Here is an 8,502-nt window from a genome sequence, read left to right on the forward strand (position 1 = left end):
ATTGGGCATGGAACCCTAAGAAGGTACCACTGCACACCTGTTACAAAGCTACAATTAAAAGCACTGATCACATCAAACGTTAGTGAGGATGTGGAGGAACTAGAACCTTCATTCACTGCTGGTGGGAATGCAAAGTGGTATTACCACTTTGGAAAGTAGTTCAACAGCTTCTTAAAAAATTAAACACATACCTGCCAAAGGATCCAGCCATTCCACTCCTACACATTCATGCAAAAAATCAAGTATATGTCCATAAAAAGACTTGCTGTTAATGTTCATAGCAGTTTAATTTGTAATAGCCAAAATATTGGGAACAACCCAGATGCCTATCGAGAGGCGAGTAGATAACGGACAAATGGATAAACATACAGCAAACACATAAACACCGCGGTTCATCGCACAACAGAACACGACTCAGCAGTAGTATTCATCCACATAGAAACATGGATGGGGGGCGCCTGGGTGGCACAGCGGTTAAGCGTCTGCCTTCGGCTCAGGGCGTGATCCCGGCGTTATAGGATCGAGCCCCACATCAGGCTCCTCCACTATGAGCCTGCTTCTTCCTCTCCCACTCCCCCTGCTGTGTTCCCTCTCTCGCTGGCTGTCTCTGTCTCTGTTGAATAAATAAATAAAATCTTTAAAAAAAAAAAAAAAGAAACATGGATGGATCTCAACATGGTTTTGTTGACTAAAGGACTCAGCCCAAAAAACCATATTGTATGAGTCCATTTAATAAAAATTATATAAAATGCAAACTAATATATAGTGTAGAAAACAGATCATTAGTTGCCTGGTAAATGGTGATGAGGAGGTGCTTGAGGGTATAATTACAGAGACACTAACTTTTGTGGATAGTGAAGTATGTTAAACATCTTGATTGTGGTGATGGTTTCAGTGATATATAAATATGCCAAAATAGATCAAATTATACATTTTAAACATGTTCAGTGTATCGTGTATCAATTGTATCTCAATAAAACTGTTGAAAAAGAAAAATAAATTGGAAGTGGAGAAACGTCATTCCACTCAACATCTGGAAAATGAAATTTAACTTATATGAAGACATCACTCAGATAAAAAAGGACTTTTTAGCTTGCTGAGTTTTATTAGATGTTGTAAAACTAACTGTTAAAGTTTTTAGTATAATCTTGTCTTAGAAACAGGAAAAAATAATTAAAGCATATTTCTTCTGTTCTAAGGTGAATATGATTAGAACCATGACATTTGCTTAAATGTCACATTTTCTTGAATGTGTGAAAACAATCCTTCTGATCAAAGTGGTCAGAGGCACAATAGAAGCTTGAGAATATTCTCTCCAGTCGGTATAGGGCAGGCCCCAAAATAGAGGTTGGCTTTGAGATATTAGTGTCGGGAAACCAGAAGGGACCAAGACCCAGTACAGCAAAGTAGCCGAGAGTGCGGAGTCCACAGCAAGCCGTCCTGGGTTTGAATCCCAGCTCTGACACTGACTTGCAGTATAACTTGGCAGATATGGAACTTTGCTGATCTTCAGTGTGCTTATCTGTAGAGTGGGTGTGATAAGAGTGCCCACAGCACAGTGTTATAACAAGCACCAAATGAATGAATTTAAGTAAAGCACTTAGATATCTAGCACTATAAAGTGCTATTATTTGTCATTCAAGAAGAACCCATTATTAAACTACAAAATGATCATTTGACGTCACCCTAGATCTAGAGTCAAAACAATCACAATTCTATTAATCGAAAGTTTGATAAGGAAAACAATAACTTGAGTCTAAATTATAAAAAAAGAAATTAGGGGCGCCTGGGTGGCTCAGTCGTTAAGCGTCTGCCTTCAGCTCAGGGCATGATCCCGGGGTCCTGGGATCGAGCCCCACATCGGGCTCCTCTGCTGGGAGCCTGCTTCTTCCTCTCCCATTTCCCCTGCTTGTGTTCCCTCTCTCACTGGCTGTCTTTCTCTGTCATATAAATAAATAAAGTAAAATCTTTAAAAAAAAAGTAATTAGAGGTAAAACAGTTAAAATTTAGTTGGAAGAAGTATGTATGTTCATAAGCTTTAACAGATCAGACTTCTTTATTTTTTCTCTACCTCTTGATTTTCAGTTAACTAATTTTAGAAGCTTTGTTTCTTGACTCGATACCCCATGTAACCATTACATGAAGTAATTCAATGTAGATATGAACCTAGGTTTAAAATGACTTAGTAGGGGCTCCTGGGTGGCTCAGTCGGTTAAGCGCCTGCTCAGGTCATGATCCTGGGGTCCTGGGATCAGCCCCACGTCTGGTTCCCCGCTCAGTGGGGAATCTGCATCTCCCTCTCTCTCTTCCTGCCACTCCCTCCCTTACACTTTCTCTCTCTCTGTCAAGTAAATAAATAAAATCTTTAAAAATAAATAAAATAAAAATAACTTAGTATGCAAAACTGTTGATAAAACCAACAACCACATGAAATAAAGTAGTTTTAAAAAATCTCTTCATTTTTCTCAAGTAACACCTGGTAGTAACAAAGTATTACCTTACAATTGTACCACTATGAAATGTTACTATAAGACCATCATTTCTCTAGTATAACTGTTAAGCTCTTTTGAATTTTAGTAAAGAAAGCCCATTCTCAATAATAGGGAGGTCAATATAGGCATATACATGGAATTGAACTAGAACGAGAAAGCTTTCGCTTTTATTGCTACATCCCCAGCATCTAGAACAGTCCCTGGAACATAATAGAGTCCCTGTCAGTATTAACATCATGAATGAATAAACAAGAATCAAGGTAACTCTGGGGACCAGCAACTCTGTTTTTATCTCATGATCTTCATATTTTCTATTTCTCTTACTTCAAACTGGCCTAATGTCCCCACATTCTTTATTTCCAGATCCCAGAAAGTGATCATTTCTTTACTGTAACATTACTATTCATCCCTGCTAAGCAGCAGGGCTACTAGCCCACCTACAAACGCAGACTACTCTTTAAGTATCCATTCCTGGTTCACATTATGAACAGTGCCCGTGTAAGAACAGTCTAGTGGTAATATCTGGGGTAGGCCAATGGAAGTGGAGGAGAACATTCTCAGTGATCATAACCACAAATCCAGTCTAGTGAGCCAGTATCTGAGACGAGAAGATGGACCTAACTGGCAAGTCATGAGGAAAGAATTTATATCGAGTCCTTGAAATATTCAATGTAGCAACTCTGAACATCGAGAGATAATATGATATGGCTACTGAAGAAAATTGCTAAGAGTAAGAGTTAGAAAGAGGAGTGCAGCTATAAAAAAAATTCCAAAAAAATCTGAATGACACCTACCAAAGAAAACAATTACAGGGCCCCCAATCAAGACTGTCAAATGATCTTAACTTCTCTGTTGCAGTTTGTCAAATCTTGACTACTGACAGATTAGCTAATATTTTTATCACAATTGTCTGTCTTTTTCATACAAGCTCTTTGAAGAAATTATCTGCATTTTAAAGTATATTTACATAGGGGCGCCTCGGTGGCTCAGTCAGACTTTGGCTTGGGTCATAATCCTGGGGTCCCAGAATCGAGCCCTGCATCGGGCTCCCTGCTCGGCTGGGAGTCTTCTTCTCCCTCTCCCTCTGCCTCCCCCCCTGCTTGTGCTCTCTCACTCTCTCTCTCTCTCTCTCTCTGTGTCAAATAAATAAATAAAATCTGTAAAGTATATTTACATAGAACTGTTCAGAGTACTCACTATTACCACATCCAAAAATGTGATGTTCATTTCGTCCCGGGTCATATGTCTTTTCTTAAGATAAGTAACATCTCTAAAATTACAGGAGGAGATTAGACATAGACTCGCAATTTTATAAAATTTTTATTTTTCCCTAGGACAAATGATACTATAGCAAAGATAAGTAATCTAAAAACACCTAACTTGCCAGGAAAGAGAATATTGTCCTAGAGGAAAAAATGACCTTAAACAAATGCAGAATTAAGTTCTATTCTAGAACTTTCAGCTCGGCAGGATCGTCAGTGTCCTTATGTGTTATTCAGCCCAACACTTCGATTACATAAAGGAAAACTGAGCTTTGAAAATATTGATGCTCCCTCTTTCAATAATGGGTGGAATAGAGAAAAATTTGTACACCATCAACAGCCTTGACCTTACTTACAACTCTAGAACACTACCCCTAACATTTGCAGACATACATACTTTTCTAGGACATATAGTATACTCATGATGATAAACAATGTGTTAAGCAATTGAAACAACTATACATAAATTTTAAAAACATAAATCATACAAAGTATGTTCTCTGATCACAATGCGGTAGAACTCGAAAACAATAACATTTCCAAGATAACCCAACATATTTGGAAATTAAATAATTCACTTTTAAATAATCCACAAAGTTAAAGAAGAAATCATAAGAGAAATTAGAAAATCTTCCCAAATAAATGAAAAAATATAAAAATTTCTTCGATGCAGCTACAGTAGTGCTCTGAGAGAAATTTAAGAACTTTATACCCAAACGAAGTGTGGTATAAAATCAATTGCTTATGGTTCTAAGTTCGGAAGCTAGAAAAATACAAGCAGGGTAAATGGAAAAAAAAATAGAAGGGATGAAAATTGTTCAAAATATAAACAATAGAAAAAAACGAACACACTGCAATTTGGTTCTTTGAAAGATCAACAATATTGATAAATTCCTTTCTAAGCTGATTAATAAAGAGAGAACAGAAATCACCAATATCAATAATAAAAGAGAGATGATCACTTCAGATCTTACAGATTTATTTATTTATTTATTTTTTCAGATCTTACAGATTTAAAATGATACTAAGAGAATATTTTTAACAAATTTTACTCCAAAATATCAATAGCTTAGATGAAATGACAAACTTATTGAAAGGTGCAGCATACCACAACTGGCACAAGATGAAACACAAAATCAGAATGTCACTATCAATGCAAGAAACGGAATTCATTATTAAAACAAACCTTCTCACATAGACCGGTGCTAATACTATTTTCTATAACAGCAATATTATTACAGAAAGGACTTATGTAATGTTTGTCTTGTGTTGTATGATTATGCTATAATTAGTTCTGTAATAAAATTATTCGTTAATCAAAGTGTATGAAGTTGACAAATTATTAATTATATGTAATATTGCATAAACGTGATTTTATCTAGTATGTTATAGGTTTATTGTTACATACATAATGTTTATTATGTACCAGATAGTTTACATACATCATTTCATTTAATACAACAATTCTGTGACATAGGTTTTATTATCTCCACTTTAATCAAGGAAGAGACTGAAGAACAAAGAGGTTAATTACCTAAACTCATACAGCTAGGAAGAGGCTGAGGAGGCTCTAAGGTCTGTTGTGATGGATTGAATTTAGAAGGTGGAAGGAAGGCGTTTGACAATACTCCAATGTTTCCAGATGGGGTGACCAATGTCGCGTGGTGCTATTAACGGGTTTAAGAACGAGTAAGAACCACACAAATTCCACATGTTCGTGGAATTCTTTATTAAGGAGTTCACAACCACCACTATCTTTGTTTTTCACACCAACTCTTGGATATGAGAGAAGTGAGACTCACATTGGTTAACTTACTTTCACTGGATGATGCAGCTAGCCAACAAAAAAAGCCAGGATTCAGACCCATGACTCCTAAAGTCTTGCATTTTTAACAACTATACTGAGGGGAAAAAAGCGATTCCAGGTTAAGATATACTAATGATATATAGCTTTCTGCTTCGGACCTCAGAAAGCACTTACAGCAACCAGGTAGTCACGGACGCCATATTAACAGTTGATATGCTCTGTTCTGCTTGCCCACACAGAAAGCTGCCATTTTGGTTTTAGGAAAGTACAGTAAATCTAATGGGAGACACATTAGAGCTGGCATATTAAAGCCGATCTCCAGAGTTGACATGCCAGGAATTTACATTCCCCTCGAACCCCTCAGGTACCGTAATTCATGCTGAGAGTAAAGAGCTTCATGATACGCAAGTTTGGCTTTAGTGTGGAGGGAAGAAAAGGGATGATGTCAGAAGAAAGACTGTGAGTGCTTCACAGTATGGTACCACCTGAATTGTGTTGACTCTGATCTGGACCTACCAGCCACACTCAGAACAAAAGGAAGAAGTGCTTTTCCTCCCATCTCAAAGCGGACAGTGGAAGATTCAGCTCCTTCATCCCTGGTATAGGTGCTGACAGGAGATGACAGCAAGTGCCACACTCTGGCAGGGACCAGGGCAGCCAGTGCAGTGACTATGGATCGACACCTCCATACGGTGAGCACCAGGGCATCCAAAGAAGGATCATGGATGCTTCTCTATGACCCAGGGACCACTGATGGTTGTGCAAGGCAAGAGTCCATGGGAGGCCCGCTGAGGCTCGCGGAGGAGGAGGAGACTTGGTGTCCATACCAAGGACGACATGGACAACAGGAGATTGCTTCTTCCCATTATCCCATGCACCTGGCTGACTTGCCCTGGCTGTTGTGACCTGGGCGAACACACATTAGCAGTGTTCATTCTTCCTGTCACTAAGCGATTTTTCAGAGCTCTGCATATCCAGTTCTAGTCAGTTATTCTAAAACTCGCTCCAGGAAACCTGAGCATCTAGTTTAAAGTCAGGATTCCTTTTTATATAGAGGATGCCGAGTAAGTTCCAGATTTATATTGCAGGGTTTTACTCATGCCAGAAGCTAATATTTTCCAAATTACATTTATTGGTGTATTTTAATGCCAAAATGGTTTATAATTTTGTTCACCTCTTCATATTTAAAAAATAAAGTTATACAGTCACATGATTAGATGTGATAAAAGCTCAGAGAAGTGTACGATGAAAAGTTAAAGCCTTCCACAAACCCACACCTTGAGTCCCTCTTCTCAAAGGGAGCCACTATTAACAGGTACTTGTCTGTAAGTCCAGAAACAATTTCCATGCATATAACTACATATATAATTTTTAAACATAAAAAAATGATCATACAATACTCACTTTTCTATACCATAATTTTTACTTGATAATGTATTTTGAAGATTTTTATTCAATCTACATATACATATCTTTGCTTCGGCAGTGTCTGTTACAAGAACTTAATTACAGTGCCTTATTGTGATTGATTGTTCTTATGAAGAGAGCTATAATCACATCAGTGTACTTACATTTTTAAAAAAAATTTTTTAGTATAGTTGACACACATTACATTAGTTTCAGGTGTACAACATAGTGATTCAACATCCCTATAAATTATGCTGTGCTCACCGCAAGTGTAGGGACCATCTGCTACCATACGGAGCTATTATGATATCATTGACTATACTCTCTATGCTGTACCATTTATTCACATGACTTAACTGGAAACCTGTATCCCCATGTCCCTTCACCCACCTTGCCCATCCCCCACCCTCTTCCCTCTTACAACCATCAGTTTGTTCTCTGTATTTATAGGTCTGATTCTGTCTTCGTTTATTCATTTGTTTAGCTTTGTAGATCCCAGATGTGAGTGAAATCCTATGATAGTTGTCTTTCTCAGTCTGACCTATTTCACTTAGCCTTATACCCTCTAGGTCCGTCCATGTTGTCATAAAGTCTCATTCTTCTTATGGCTCTGTAATAGTCATCTGTGTGTGTGTGTGTGTGTGTGTGTGTGTGTGTGTGTGTACCACATCTTTCTTATCCATTCATCTACCTCTGGACACTTAGGTTGCTTCCATATCTTGGGTATTGTAAATAGTCCTGCAATAAACAGCAGAGCATATATTTTTTTGAATTAATATTTTTGTTCTCTTTGGATAAATACCCAGTAGAGGAATTACTGGATCATATGATAGTTCTATTTTAATTTTTTGAGGAACCTCCATACTGTTTTCCATTGTGCCTGGACCAATTTACATTCTCACCAACAGTGCATGGGAATTCCTTTTTCTCCACATCCTTGCCAATACTTGTTATTTCTTGTCTTTTTGATTTTAGTCATGTCTCACTGTGGTTTCAATTTGAATTTCTCTGATGATCAGTGATGTTGAGCATCTTTTCACTGTTGGCCATCTGTATGCCTTCTTTGGAAAAATGTCCATTCAGGTCCTCTGCCCATTTTTTAATTGGATTGTTTGTCTTTTGGTGTTGAGCTGTATAAATTCTTTATATATTTTGGCTATTAAACCCGTGGCTATATGGTCAATTAATCTATGACAAAGGAGGCAAGAATGTCCATTGGGAAAAGACAGTCTCTTTAGTAAATGGTGTTGGGAAAATGGGACAGCTACATGCAAAAGACTGAAACTGGACGACTTTCTTACACCACAAACAAAAATAAATTCAAAATGAATTAAAGACCTAAATGTGAGACCTAAAACTATAAAAATCCTAGAAGAGGTCAGAGGCAGTAATTTCTCTGACATCAGCTGTAGCAACATTTTTCTAGATCTGTCTCCTAAGGCAAGGGAAACAAAAGCAAAAATAAACTATTGGGACTACGTTAAAATAAAAAGCTTTTGCACAGCAAAGGAAACCATAAACAAAACAAAAAAAG

This window comes from Ursus maritimus, unplaced genomic scaffold (genome assembly GCF_017311325.1).
Source record: "Ursus maritimus isolate PB19 unplaced genomic scaffold, ASM1731132v1 scaffold_17, whole genome shotgun sequence".
Classification (NCBI taxonomy): Eukaryota; Metazoa; Chordata; class Mammalia; order Carnivora; family Ursidae; genus Ursus; species Ursus maritimus.